The sequence below is a fragment of the Leuciscus leuciscus genome (genome assembly GCF_965113295.1).
Source record: "Leuciscus leuciscus genome assembly, chromosome: 3".
Taxonomy (NCBI): domain Eukaryota; kingdom Metazoa; phylum Chordata; class Actinopteri; order Cypriniformes; family Leuciscidae; genus Leuciscus; species Leuciscus leuciscus.
Window position 1 is genome coordinate 5,490,998 of NC_138727.1, and position 14,304 is coordinate 5,505,301.

Below are 14,304 nucleotides of genomic sequence, written 5' to 3' on the forward strand. Positions count from 1 at the left end.
AGCAAGTCACTTGTTTCATTTGTGAATGAATCCTATTCATATTATTCATAATGAATCCTATTTTGAATCCTCAAATCTGTTGAATGAATGATTTGAATAATTCAGCCACTTGTTGACACTCATTGGTGTTTTAATGTTAAAGCTGTGCAGTTTCGGAGAGGCTAGCAATAGCAAGCTAGCTTTGAAAGCATTTGATCCCACCCTCCCTTCAGAGTGTCTACAAAGCCACACCTTCTTTAAAACACATTAACACACACACAGAGCAGGGTCTGCAAAGCACCTGCAGAGTCTTCCACAGAATATATATGTATGTATATATATATTATGTGTCTGAAATAGTCAGTACTCATGTTTGTGTCCATGACAATGTTTTTCTGCAAAACAGAACACTGTGCCATAATTCAAATGAGCTAATTTGCTGAAATGTGTAATGTCAGCTGTGTGACGTATGTTGCAGAATGTTTAACCACAAAAATGGCCATGAACAGTTGTTGTACAGAAAAGGTCTTGCAATGCATCTTGAGTCTATGCAGTGTATGTTATAATATAACACTATATTAAAAACAATAAAAATACAGAAATACATAACACAGGGGAATAAATGCATGATTGAATTGTAATGAGTACAAGCTTAATGTCTGAGTGAGTATATATGTAGGTACATGCATTGATTAATGCTTAATGTTTAAAGTAACTATGAAGCAATCTGCACTATATGACAACCAAGTGCTGTTCCCATTCAACTTATTGCTCTGAAAAATTCTATTTACATCTTGCCAGTATGAATGCACTGTGCACGAAAACAGTGCCAGATGGAGATATGGCAATTTAGTCCAATCTATTGAATGATTTGTGTCCATCTCTGAGCTGAAGTCACCATTTAAAGCAAATCTTGGGATTGATCTTCATTTTCCCAGAAAATGCACAGCAAATTAAGACTGCAAATGAGTAGCGCTGAATGAGCTTCGAAGGAACCTGTTTGAAGGCGAAGTACTAACCTGCTCTTGTGTACCATTAGATAAAAGTGAGAATAGAGCGGCCACAATATGACTACCCTAATGCTAACAATTACTCTTTGATGTGGCTATGGATGCTAATAGGTCTCTTGAGATGCCGAACAGAAGGATTCATTTAAAGCCTCTATCTTAGAGTAAATCACTGACTGATAATTTAATTTAATTTTAAACAAACCATGAAGAAAGTGGCAAGAATAATCTTTGTTTTACCCAGAGGAAATAATTGAGGAAATATTAGTGAAATTGGCTCAGTTGATTGCTTTCAGTCTTCAGTATTACAAACACATATCTACTGCAGTCTAAAAAATACAAAGAAGGGCTTTCGTCAAAACAAATGTTTAACTCAGATTACAGAAAACTTTAATGATCAACAGAGCACAACAGTGAACATTCACTTTTTCCAGAATCCTAAATATTTTTCACATTCATTATTTTATTTTAAAATGTTTTCATAAGCTATGCCTATGACCAAACCAACATATCAAGTTCAAGTTCAGTTTATTTGTATAGCACTTATGCAACAGCCACACGACTGACCAAAGTGCTGTACAGAGGTTCAAAAAGAAGGAAAAAGGTAAACAAACAATACAGCTAAAACACAGTTAAAACCGTTAATTAACTATTACAATATATATATATATAAATAAGCCATGGAAAACAAGTGCGTTTTTAGTAGAGACTTAAAAGTGGTCAAAGAAGGGGCTATCTTAATTGCATATCATATGCACTGAATTTGATGTTGTTATTGCATACTGTTTTATAATATGCTACTATACACTGAGGTGCAAAATAGTATCTATATACTCTATTTACTAAGTATAAAAAGAATTGTGAGATAAAAAGTCCAAATTCCTTTTTTTTATGTTTTATTCTGTGGTGGAAACAAGCTTCCAAATCAGTGGGGGGAAAAGGCAAAAGTAACGTATTTTACGAGGAAATTATCTCATCATCACATGAAGCATTCAAATGACATAAATCAGAAATCACAATAAGTATAAAGTATAAAAGTGTTTGGAATAGCCTACTCTTACTATAGCTGCAGTAGATAGCATTTGCAAAAAATGCTAATAGTCTGTATACACAGAATACTTAGATATATTTGCCAAAATGTACATTATACACAACAAAGCATACTGCATCCCATAATGCAGAGCACTTTCCTTGACCTTTTCAGTGTGATGAATGAACCAAAAGCATTATTTGATTGGACTGCCAAATGTTAAGATATAGATACATAACGGGATTAAAAATGCAAATATGAAGATGAAAATGGGACACCACTCAATGTATTATGTGTAGCAATGTAAAAAAAATAAAAAAAATAAACTGGATTATGCAATAATACCTTCTGTTTTGCTTACTATTTTATTTTTATTTTTTTTTATATATATGGCATAATAGTATCCTGCATATTGTATACAAAATTAAAAAAAGCCATTGTATAAAATATCTGATATATATAAAAAATGTAATGGGAGTGGGTGCTCATTGCTAAGACTGTTTTGATTTCAGCTTTGATAGCAATCAGTTTCAGGATTGTGAGTAATGTAAAATTTCACAGAATATTCCACAATTCCAAAAGCGCTATATTTAAATAATGACATCTCACTGACTTGCAGCTTCTACAGAAGCATAAATCTTCGCTTAACAACCTTAGAGCTCATGATAAGTCTGTATTGAAAGGTTTATGTCACATTGCTAAAAATCTGTCTCTATGGAGAAAACGACTGGGATTTTAACTTCCTGAACTCGACTGTTGTGCTGTATTCCATGGATGCTGTGAGAGAAAAACAGCTCGCTGAAATGTTGCAGCTGTCCTTTGAGTTCTGCGAAGCATTTGATCATTGAGGGATTGCATACTTCCTGACTCCCCGAGCCTGTCAACCCTTTGCGAGAGACTAGGGGTACACAGAGGTGCCTTCAGATTTGAAGCGAATTAAATCCATTATACTTGTATTACAGCTGGCCTGTCTTTAGCTGCAAAACTTGACTTTTCATTATGTTTCGCTAAATTATTTAAACTTTATTAACTGTACTGTGATATTAGACATCTGAATTATGGATGTGACTTCAGCATCTGCAGCAGTAGCTTCTCATAGACTCTCCTCCTCCTCTTATTTATTTATATTTTCCCTCGCTGTGGCCGTCAGTATCGCATGAGACCCTTAAAGGGCAGTTCCTATGGAGACGTACAGTATCTCGCCTTAATTTACTGTCTTGATGTGCACAGTGTTATTGTTTTACAAATACCTCAATGGCCAGAGAATCTCAGTTAAAGTAATATAATATACACACACAATATATTTTTATGTCATTACCTAGTGATGCATTTTCTGTAATTTTACCCTTTATCTTACTGAATGTAATTGGCTACACCATTAGGCTTTATCTTTCTCAAACAATAAGCATGTGCGTAACATTGACAGTCACAGTGCAAAAAAAAAAAAACATGGATCTTCGAAGAGCCTTGGTCCAGTGCATTCTATTGATTATGCAGTCGTCATCAGAATGTTTTTTCTCTCACTCTTTTCCAGAAGAAACATGTTAAGATCACTGGTGTCCCTTAGCAGAGGATTTGGCTGATTTTATAATAAGCTAATTAAAGGCAGAGACCTGCCCTGGCCTCGTGCTCTCTTATTAGTGGATGAGAGACACAAGGAGTGAAGATGGAGTCAAGGGGTGAGCTTATACGGTGGAGGTGTGAGAAGGCTATCCTTGAAAAGAGCCTTTGAACCGCATCAAGTGGTGGCCAGGTGGTGAATAGCAATCACAGGCCTCACTGGGAAAAGACTTGTCAGATTCATTTTGATTCTGCACCATTTGTTCATACACCATTCCTGGAAAATCATCAACCTGAATAATTGACAAGGTATCTCTGGCATTATTATGGAGAGCATTTACTGTATGTATAGTGTTTTAACTGCAAAATCTAAAGGATATAGAAATATAAATGTATAATTTGCATACAGAATATTAAGCCTATATTAAAGGTGCTCTAAGCGATGTTGGGTGACGTCACTTCTTGTTGACGTTCAAAGTATTGTCAAACAAAACGGAGGCTAGCTCGACTCTCGCTCCTCCTCATCCCGTCCCCTCCCCCTCCCTTCCGTGCTTCCTGAAACAGTCATGAACCATTTAGAAAAAAACAAACTGGATTTACCCGCCTGTCAAGCAAAAACAGAGCCACCTGAATGTCGGATTGGAAGCCCTTCTGAACGCTTTTCTGATATAAATTCGGCACTTCGTGCGTTCCTTCTCCTTTTCCCTCTTCTTTGTTATTTGTTCATCGGAACGTCCTCTCTTTGGTCGTGTGTCGGCCATATCAAAATTATCAAGAATATAAATGTTTTAGTCGTTGTTAGGACATCTCTCCTCTAGCTAACTTCCCTCTTCATGCTTCTCTCTCCTCAACTCCCCACACACCCCCCTTCATTTGCACGTGCACTAACCCTCCAACCCCAAATCATTCTTGTTGGTTATTGGCTGGAACACTGTTTGTTATGTTTCGTGGTCCAGGCTGGGACAGTTTGTTTTTCTTGCCATTTGTGGAGCCTGGGCTGTCTACAGAGACCGCGTTTTTTTTTTTTTTTTTACAGTGTGTTCAGGGGACAGGCAGCTAGCGGATAGTGAGGAGAAGTTTGCTGTATGTGACAAAAAAAATAGTTTTCGCCTAAAAAAGTTTTAGTTTTGGCCTAAAAAACGTGTGACATCGCTTAGAACACCTTTAAGACTAAGTTACTAGCCACTCCGCATTTTCACTGGCCATGGTATCCAATTGTACGGATACCATGAAGAAGAACTGCCATATAGATATTTTTAATATTATCTCATAATTTGGCAGCAGATATATCAGGCTGAGATATAAATGTAGATTGTATACACATGTAGTTTACCTCCCAGATGAATGACATGAAAGAATCCACATGACATACGCTAGCAAACATTCCAGCTCAGCCTGTAGTTTAAATACTGACCCTTTTGAAGTTTCCAGACTGCTTTCCTCATTAAAGGAAACCTTCTGAAAGAAAATCCATTTGTTGCAGGGGCAGTTGGCGCTCAGTTTTGTTCTTTACTACTCAGTGATTCACCAAGATGGGAAGCCATTATCTTCAAACCAAGCTGACACCTGCTTCCAAGCATGACGCTGGTCGTATATCTAAAAAGTCTGTCATCTTTCATGGGGAAAATACTTCTGTTGTGTGTTCTTTTTTCCCTCATTCTCGTTCCTTTCTAGTGCGCCTGTGTTGCAGACACTTGTTGTAAAGCAAGGCAGCACCACATGCTGCTTATAAAGACCCGAGGGTTGATTACGCTTGCCCCTCTCCATTTAAAAGAGACTGAAGCGAGATGATACATTGTCTCCCTTAAGGCACGATGACTACAAGCGGATTCTTTTTAAGCACCACAAAATTGTGTGTGTCAGTGTCTGTGTGCAACCATCATTCTTGTTCAAAGACCCTGATCTCAAGAACAACACGAGGCCTCGCCGCTGACAGCAGTAGCAGCAGAGCGCTAAAAGCGATTAGCATTGCTAATGAGGACACAACCCCAACTGCGTCTCTGTGCACATTAGACCCTCCCTTTAGGCGGCAAAGCCATTCATCCTGCTGAACAAAATGAATTTCACTCTCATTGCGTTTGACCAACAATATCTTTGCTACCATCGAGAGGCTTTGACATGAAAATAATTTAAAAATGTTATTTTGCTGATCAGATGCGCAGCCGGAGATTTCAGGAAGACTTTTGAAGAGTTTGAATGTCATTTTGGTTGACGAAGGGGGCAATCTGACATAATTTGCCCACAAGGAAATGTTCAACCATTAGTAAACAAATCAACCCATTTCAATGAAATACACAAGGTGATTTATAAAAGTGGGACATCATGTTGTTGCTGAAAAATTCTAGATTATAATCTGCTCTAAATTGTCTTCACAACGATTGGTCTGTATAAAAGTTTATAATATTTCAAATATATTCAAAACCAGTATGTTGGAACATGTAGTATTGCGTGAGTCATGTATTGAATCATATTGTACATATTGCAAGTGCACATGTTTCTGAGTGACCATCTTTACTGCAATATGGACACTATGCAAATGTTGTGTGTGTGTGTGTGTGTGTGTGTGTGTGTGTGTGTGTGTGTGTGTGTGTGTGTGTGTGTGTGTGTGTGTGTGTGTGTGTGTGTGTGTGTGTGTGTGTGTGTGTGTGTGTGTGTGTGTGTGTGTGTGTGTGTGTGTGTGTGTGTGTGTGTGTGTGTGTGTGTGTGTCCACAAAGATGGCAATATCTGAAATCCATGTCCTTGTGGGGACATTTTTGGTCATACTAAGTGATGTTTTTTGAAAATGTAAAAATGCAGTTTTCTGTTTTCTGTGATGGGTAGGGCTAGTGTAAGGAGATAGAATATACAGTTTGTACAGTGTACAAATCTTTAAGTCTATGGAGAGTCCCCATACCATAAAACATGCATACCCAACCAAAAATACACATCCCTCAACATTTGAATAGTAGTGTAACTGTAAATGTATGTGCTGGCCTATGTTATATTTATTAGAAAATAATACTACATTTCGGTTGACAGCACTTCATGCTGTGCTCCACTCAAATATGTCATAATATACAACATGTGCTGAGCAAAGTTTGACAGAATCCTCTGAACTGAGGTGAGAATGTGTTTTTTTTTTTCTGCAGTTTAGATGTTTAAAATGCTCACTGGCCTGTTTCAGACATTTGGTAAATGTTTCTAATGTCAAGATTTGTGTCAGATACCGGAGAGTCTCAAAGGTAATGTTACTGTAGTGACTTTCATCCTGTACCATCAAAACATTGCTGCTGTAACATTCCCAGCTCAGTTCGGAGGATTCAGTTAAAGCCTTGGTAATCTTCGGGTATAATCACATGTTTGATGCAAAACACCAACTTGCACTATACTTTATTGAGACTTTTTTAATGCATTTTTGGAGCTGAGGGTGAGAAATTCTGGACTTTAAGCAACAGCTGCTGATGAAATGGCACATGCTTGACTTTAACTGCTACTTCATGACATACTGTAACCTTCTATAGGATAATTGCTGGTTTGCTGTTTACTATGTGAACAATTAGGTGAGTAAATGGGTTTCACTTTATTTTGATGATCCCTTTAACACATTCTGTTGACTATAAATAACGTTGCACCTACATGTCTACTAACTCTCATTAGAGTGTTAGTTAAGTATTAATAGACTGGTAGGGTTAGGGTTAGATTAAGTTGACATGTAGTTGCAAAATTACTTATAGTCAGTAGAGTGTCTGTTGGAGGACCATCACAATAAAGTGTTTGCAGATATTAAGCAGATAGTCTACTTATACTCCAATGAAAGTTAGTTGACATATAGTTGCAAAGTTACTTATAGTCAATAGCACATTCAAAAGGGACCATCAAAATAAAGTGTTACCAGTAAATGTTATGGTTTGTGGCATAGTATATTATTTAATCCCAAAAGCAACCCTGCTCTTGTTTTTGTATATATATTTTTTTTTTTATGGTATTTTTTTTTTTTTTACATGAAATGATCTGTTATGCCATCCTCTTCATTGTTGCTTGTGAAGTTTGCATTCTTTGGCAGCATTTAACAGTTTAATTCCAGTCGTCGTTGTCATTCCATCAGCAGCTGTTGCTTAAAGTCCTCTATTGTTCCAAATATTACAGCAAACTCTTTTGTGTTCCAAATCGAGATACAACTTGTCACAGCCTTCATTTGATATGACAATAAAGGCAGCGTGTTTCTACTAGCCATGTTTAACATTTCCAGATACATCCAAGCTTTTCAAGTTCATTCCCAATCAAATCAACTTAGTCTAGACTAACAGCCACCAAACAAATTAGGGAATTGAAATATTAATATCCTTTATTCCCGGCAACTGAGAATCATGGGGTTTGAAAATAAATAATTCAATGAGAAAGGTTAGGATCATGTGTGGTTTCACCCATATTCTCTTGACAATGAAATTTTGATGCTTTTGTCAGAATATGTGAGGCAGTTCATGTCCCCTTAATACTCTTCATTGTCACTTTATAGACACCATTGAATCTATTATGCAGGGCAATTACAGCCAATTGCCTATTGAGCCCTTTAGAATGAACTAGATTATTATTGATAAATGCTTTTGGCCTGGTCATAATATAAAATGTTTCTGACCTGCATTTGTGAAGTGAATGCCCAAGGTAAATGTGGATGAATAATACATAATGCAGTCTCTGTGTCCTAGCTGTCTATCATTGATGTTTTAAAAGCATCAAAGAGAAGAAAATGCATAATTTGAAAGAAATAGTCCTTTTTTTAATGTTAATCTATTATGTTGGACATTTTTAGATCTTGAAAATACTGTATAATATAATTAAAATGGTGAGTTCATGCTGTGTTCAATCAAAAGGATTTAAAATTAGCTTAACTTTGAACCTTACTTTAAGTTATAATTAAAGTTTAAAACACTTTCTTTTGTGTTTTTGTTCAATTTGAACTTATTTTGAAGAAGATTATGAATAATAAGAACACAATGGGCCCAAAAAGTGGCAAATATGTGTGTGCTTTCGTTTCTTAAAATAATTGCCACGGTTTGATATTTTGTTGTTCAACTTGGTCGGGCATTGTGTTGTGGTTATATAATAAAAATATAATACAATTCATGAAATGTAATGCAATACATACCAGAAATGTTAAAATAATACACCAAAGTAAATCAAATAAAGTAGAATAAAATAAATAAATAAAATAATTTGGCTACAGCAGCCTGTACAGGTTAAAGCTGGGCACTAAACTACAAAAGATGGTTATCGTCACCTTGAATAATGAAGTTCCTAGAGTATTGTTGGCTGGTAGATAGCTTAAAAACGTATAGGAACCCAAAACAAATTGCACCTTCCAACTGAAAAGGCAGGCAGGGTGTGTGGAAATGATGAGTTAGATTAAAAAAGGGTAAAAGGGGTGGAGGAAGGGCAAGACGTGGAGAGAACGCAGCGTAGCAGTGGAAGACAAAGATAGGATCAGAGCGTTCCTTCAGACCATTAGGAAGACCGCGGTGGAGGGGAGGCCTACTGCAGATCATTTAGCAGAAAACCTTTCTCTCATCTGCTTTTTATCGCTCTTGCCTTCTTTTTCCCATTGTGCGACGGATGCAGCGAGACACCTCATTAATTCTTCGTGAAACCGTCGTCTTTGAGGAAGCGCAGCATAAATATAGAATGTGGAAATGCAAAGGAGAAGTTTCCCGCACCTCTGTTCACACCTGGCTCCAACTTTTCAAAGCCAGAGATAAAGATTAAGAAGTAAATATGAAGTGATTGCATCATTCTGATATCAAGAATATGGCACAACAGCCAGCGTGTTTATTTATGTTTGTATACTCGCATTAAAGCAGGCATACAGTATCGCAGGTGCTTCTGTAAATGGAAAAGTCTATGATTTGACACTTATTCTCAAGGTAAGGGCATACAATTCTTGCTCTGATGTCAATTGATTCTCACACGGTCTAAAATTACCTTTTGCATGAAATTTTTGTTTCCTTTGCATCAGTGGCTGAACACCAGGAACTTTTCATAGTGAATCAGTTGAGGTAAAAGTTGTTATAAGAAACCAGACCGGATCTCTTTGATTAGGAACACAGTGGAGGTCCAACTGGCATTCTTCTATTGCAATTGATAAAACTCACTGGCCACTTTATTAGGTTAACCTTGCTAGTACCAGGTTGAACCCCCTTTTGCCTTCAGAACTGCCTTAATTGTTCGTGGCAGAGATTCAACAAGGTGCTGGAAACATTCCTCTGAGATTTTGCTCCATATTGTCATGTTAGCATCACACAGTTGATACAGGTTTATCGGCTGCACATCCATGATGTGAATCTTCTGTTCCTCCACATCCAAAAGCTGCTCTACTGGATTGAGATCTGGTGACTGTGGACATCATTTGAGTTTTAGTGAACTCATTGTCATGTTCAAGAAACCAGTTTGAGAGGATTTGAGCTTTCTGGTATGGCACTTTAACTTTATCCTGCTGGAAGAAGCCATTAGAAGATGGAAACACTGCGGTCATAAAGGGATGGACATGGTCAGCAACAATACTCTGGTCGACTGTGGCGTTTAAATGATGCTCAATTGGTACTAAGGGGGTCAAAGTATGCCAAGAAAATATCCTCAACTCCTGTACACCAGTAGCATTATGAACTTCAGGATGGATCCATGCTTTTTTACACCAAATTCTGACCCTTCAATCTGAATGTTGAAGCAGAAATCGAAATGAATATCTCGGTATTTGCGTTAATGAGAAATTGAACACGTGCACCTAATAAAGTGGCCAGTGAGTGCATTCCTATTAACACACTGAACAAAAATTGGGTGTACAAACATGTTTTTCCCTCAGAAATTGCCAGTAAAATTCACAAATAATTACAAATAAATGGCAAGTAACACATTTAATTAAATGTGAAATTTTTAAGCAGATCAATTGGAATATTATTGTCTGTTAAAACAAATAGGCCTGAGTGTAACGTATCCACCAGAGGCATGTAGTAGAGAACCCAAGTGCAGTTTATTTGAACAAAACAAGATTACACATAAAAAAAAAAAAACTATGGACATAAACGTGAACATAGACTTGCACAACAGTGAACTACAACAATACTTGACAAAACACATGTCAAACATGAGGGCTTAAATACACAAGACTAATGACCTGACAAGGGACACCTGTGAACAATGAACAGACAACTACCCAATGACAATATGACACATCAGACAAGGGAACACATGGCAGGATCACATGACTAACAGGGAATCATGACAAGAGGCTTGTTCGACTTCATACAGCTCTGCGCAGACCGATCGGCAGCTGACTTGAAGCAGTGCATGCCGGTTAGAAATTTTGTCCGACTTGATACAGCGCCGACGCCACGTGACTGTGACATATGCCATCAAAGTACCGCGAGAGCATTTCGAGAGTAGCCGGAGAACTCAGCCAGCGCAGCTTCTCAAGAGCGGCTGCACTGGGCTGCAGGAGGGCTGATGACGACACAGCTGTCCCACGATTGGCCGGATTCACCGCATGACAACGATCACGTGTGTTTCGTGTTTATTCGAACACCTTTAGTTACTTTAAAGCTCACAAATCAGTTTTTTATAACAGTAAACACTCTTTTCATGTTGTATGTTATATTGTGTCATGTTTATCAAATTAAAACTGATTAATAAACGTATAGACTCCACTTCATTAATAGTAGCAATTATGTTGAACTTTATTCTTGTTCAAACAGACGCTGTATGAGTATGAAGCAGTACATAAAGTAGGCCTATTGAATGAAAATGTCTCTGAAACATCTGTGTATTATTTGCCCAATATTACATTTATTTCACTTCAGCTGTGGTAAAGTACGCGAACACCACGTGAGCGGTCACTACGGGAACCAGAAAGTGTCCGACTTCACGTCTCCGTTTGCAGCTCCTCCCCGCCTGCACGCGGCTACTCTCGCCGATCGGTTACATCCAGCCGCAGCCGATGTCGAACACACCTAATGACATGAAACATGACCACATGCAACAAAACCAAAACAACACGTGACAGATTAGTAACAGGAACATGAAACATAACCAAATCAAGAAAAGATGTTACAAAGAGTTTATTTACATAAAAAAAAAAAAAAAAAAAAAAAAAAAAAAAATATTGTTTACAGTGTGATAATCATTATTATTTGAAATTATATCGTTTGAATTTTTTTTTTTTTTTTTTTTTTTTTTTCAAGAATGGTAAAAGCAAACCATATAATAATTTATATTAGTATATATATATATATATATATATATATATATATATATATATATATATATATAATTTAAAATATCTCATATTTCTAATTTCCAACTTTATTTTGACTTCAATTATGTTTCAGTGGATTTCTTTCTTGTATGGCATGGCAACATGCATTACTCATTTCCACTCTATAAAATCATGGCAGCTTCATGACAGCTTGAGAACATGTCAACACATTAACAACTCACTAAAATAGTTACGCTTCAGGTGAAACCTTGAGCTGGGATTAGCTGCTATAGACTCAACATCTCATTATTCATGTTTAAAGCCGCAAAAGCATGTAGATATGGTAACTGCCTCTGGAAAAACATGACACTTCTGCATTTTAGAGTTTTTTTTTTATTTTTTATTTTTTTTATTTTTTTTTATACATTTAAATTATAAATATGACAGTCCACTATAGGATATTCAGTTATTCTGTTATTTCATTTAGCACATCCAATCAGTACTAGCAAGCACTACCAGCCTCTTAAAGTCGAGTCAAGTCGCAAAAATCATTCTGAATCTACTCTACAGCCATCAAACCTTAAAGGCAATCTTTTGAAAATCCCTCAAATACTTCTTGAAATGCATCCTCCATTCCGGATGTCTTAGTTGGACAGTTGAAGCAAAGGGATTCAATAAGGTTACAGAGCTAAACAGCATTAACCCGCACACACTCCTGTGACCACACCGCCCCTGTACCGCAAAAGCAATTATTTAGAGGGATGACTAGAGCTTCAGAAGCACACTTCATTTTTATGGGATTTGTTTTTTTCCCCAGATCCACTCTAACTTGTAATGAGGCCTCCTCAAAGAGCAAGACATTGCTTACAAGTTCTGATTTTATATGATTCAGCTTTTCTTTCCTGAAATTAACTGTAAACTCTCTTGAAATTATTCATTGACCATATTGATGGCTATGTTGCAGAGGTGGACAGTAACAAAGTACATTTACTTGAGTACTGTACTTAAGGACACTTTTTGAGTTTCTGTACTTTATTATAGTATAGTATTATTTTTTCGGGAAACTTTTTACTTTAACTTCACCAAAGACAAATATCGTACTTTTTACTCCACTACAATTCTGTCGTAGAAAAAAGTTGAAAGTAGTAACGTCAGTCAGGGGATGATTTTGATTGCAGGGGTTGCATTTTGGTTGGAAATGAAAGTCAGATTGACGTCAGAAACCAACTAATGTTGGTTTCTGACGTCAACCCGATTTTCGTTTTCAACCACAATACAATGTCTGTCCAACGTTGGAGATTAATGTCAATCTGGCGTTGGATTCTGACATCAACCTGATTTTCATTTTCAACGTTGGGTTTGGCCTTCTAAATGCAAATTTTGTCATTGTTTTTGGTGCACACTAGCTTATAGATAACAATAAGGTTAACATATTCATACTAAAAGCCAAAAAAACTTTAAATAGGGCACTATTTGAGGGAACAGCCATTTGGGTGTCCGAAACCATTGTGGACGTTATTGAGTGACTTATTCAATCTCACATTCAATCCCACTACTGGAACTGTGTTCTAGAAATAAATGTGATATTGATATGAGGGTAGGCAGGCATAGATTCAGAGGCATAAGGTACTGTAAGTATTACACACAACAATGCAACAATAATAAAACAATGCATTGACATTTACTTTTGATACTTAAGTACTTTTAAAAACGAGTACTTCTGTACTTTTACTGAAGTAAAAATCTGTCTTTACAACTTTTGCTTGTAACGGAGTAATATTTGACCAGTAGTATTTGTACTTTCACTCAAGTAAGGAAGTTGTGTACTTTGTCCACCTCTGTTGTGGCTATAATGTGTCATATTTTGTCATTTAATCATGTTTGTCTATACCATTGATGTAACTTAAATGTGCAGTAAGTGATTTCTGAGAAACACTCTTGAAAGTGGATCGGACCGAACACCATAACACAATTGTAGCCAATCAGCAGTAGGGGGCGTGTCCACTCATGATGGGGGAGGCGAGAGAGTGAGCAAAATGGAGATTTGAAGAAAGACTGTTGAAAGAGAGATGGCTGAGAGACATTACAAAAGAGAAAAGGTCAGAGGAATAGCATATGATCAGGCAAGAGCTTTAGGACCCCAGCTAATATTAGAAACCCTTTCCAGCACTGGAGAGGCCTGAAAAAAGGGCCTGTTTTTTCTGCTTCACAAGTGAATTGCATCGGTTGTTTCGACTGTTTCCACTTTTATTCCGTCTGAAAATATAATTCATATCATATTGCATACAAATGCAAATGTAGAATACAACCAAGTACTGAAATCTGGAGGTTGCCTTGCAAAGGTCTAAATATTTTTCTAAATTGATTTCTCAAAATCCCCACTGTCCTAAGTTTTTGTTTTCAACTATAAATTCAGTATTAAATCCTTCCACTGAGATTGGTGTTGCTCAGAGCCCAGAGTTGTGTGAGAAGTTTTGCAGCTTTTTCATAAACAAAATAATTTGCA